The following is a 2,171-nucleotide window of genomic DNA, read 5'->3' as shown; positions in this document are numbered from 1 at the left end:
GTATTTACTTATCATGTTTGATGATATTAATTTTGCTGTCAAGTTTAACTTTTGTGAAATCATCATTGAAATAAAAATTGGGAGGAAAATACTCTCATTCCTTGACTAAAATTTTTACAACTCTCATGTTCGACATGTTAGGATAATAAAAACAAAATGACTGTAGTATTTTAGTTGCCCCAGAACAGTTACAATAAAATGTTAATAATAAGTATTTTACTGTAAGAATACTATTTCTATACTCTGGTCCTAACTGTATGAAAAACACGTATTGTATAAAGAGCATTTTAGTTATTAGTATATTTCTTATTTTAGTATTGTTAATCCAAATGGTATATTTTTGCTAAAAAGTCATAATTTAGAAAAGAAGCCTTAAAATATATGATTTCCCAAAAATGTTCATATCAATCATAAATAAATGTTCAAAGTCCTCTAAGCAATGTATTGATATTTTCTTTTCTCCATATCAAAGGTGCAGTTTGCTGGTATTGGATCAGTGACCCTAAAACAGCATTGTGAATGTCTCTGACATGCTCTAGGCCTTTCTCTCACGTTCACAATATTGCTGCTATGAATCTATGTTTCCTCCTCCAGTTCAGGCTGAGATCTCAAGTACTTTGTGCAACCTTACACAGGCGTGGAAGAAGCTGGTTTGAATGGGGTAGCTGGGGCTAGGTACACCAACCTGCAGCATTTGTAAAGTGAAGAGTAGTGATCCTGGCTCTACATTTCATACTTTACTCCAAATGAATTTCAGAAAGACAAACCAAAAAGTACTAAAAGAAAACTTGATGGAAACACACACACACAGACACACACACACACGCGCACACACACACACACAAACGGACTGTTAGAGACCTTGCTAAATAAAACACAACTACAAGGTATCATAAGGGAAAAGATTGTTAAATTTAATTACATAAGATTCTACCCGCAATACAATAAAAGAGACTGGACTTATCCTCCCATCTGAAAAACTAGACACGATCTATAAATCAACACTTTTCTGAACACTAGAATCAGGCAACAAGGTACAGTAATCCTGAGAAATAGGAAACAAAGTAGTCAAGCTAAGTTTCTCCAAATGTGAAATTAGACAGTATTTTAACTGTATGAAAATAAAAATAAAACATATTAGAATTTGTGGGAGGTTGCTAAATAAGTATTTCATGGGATTTCAAAGGAGGATGATGAAATTTTTAGACTATGTTCCCTATCGTGATGTAAGTGATGATATCACAGGTATGTCTTGAGTTAAAATTTCTCAAAGCATACAGTTTATGTACAGTTTAATTTATGTCAGTTACATGTCAATAAAGCTGTTTCTCAAAAGCTCAAAATTTTGAATAACTGTGTTAATTATGCCTAAATAAATTTGTGAACAAAACATATTTTAATTACATCAGGCAAAAGAAAGAAATAAAAGGCATTCAAATTGAAAAAGAAGTTATATTCTCTGCTGATGATATGATCTTATACTTAGAAAACCCTAAAGACTCCTCCACAATTATCCTAGATTTGATAAATGAATTCAGTAAAGTTTCAGCATACAAAATCTGTAGCATTTCTATACACCGATAACAATCAAGCTGAGAAACAAATCAGGAAGTCAATCCCATTTACAATAGCTACAAATATATATATATATATACCTAGGCAAACACTTAATCAAGGGGGTGAAGATCTATACAAGGAACACTACAAAACACTGATAAAATAAATTTTAGATAACACAAACAAATGAACCAACATCTCACACTCATAGATTGGAAGAATCAATATTATTAAAATGATCATACTGCCCAAGGCAATCTCCAGCTTCAATGCAATCCCTATCAAAATACCAGTGTCTGTTATTTATTTATTTTTGTTTTGTTTTGTTTTGGGGGAACAAGTGGTTTCTGGTTACGTGGATAAGGTCTTTAGTGGTAATTTCCAATATTTTGGTGCACCCATCACCTGAGCAGTGTACACGGTACCTAATGTGTAGTCTTTTATCCCTCACCCCTCTCTCACCCTTCCCCCTAAGTCACCAAAGTTCATTATATCATTCTTATGCCTTTGTGTCCTCATAGCTTAGCTCCCACTTATAAGTGAGAACATACGATATTTGGTCTTTTTTTCCTGAGTTACTTCATCTAGAATAATGGTCTTCAACTCAATCCAGG

Source organism: Mandrillus leucophaeus, unplaced genomic scaffold, assembly GCF_000951045.1.
Source record: "Mandrillus leucophaeus isolate KB7577 unplaced genomic scaffold, Mleu.le_1.0 Scaffold1663, whole genome shotgun sequence".
Classification (NCBI taxonomy): Eukaryota; Metazoa; Chordata; class Mammalia; order Primates; family Cercopithecidae; genus Mandrillus; species Mandrillus leucophaeus.
Note: the sequence above shows the minus strand (reverse complement) of the source record.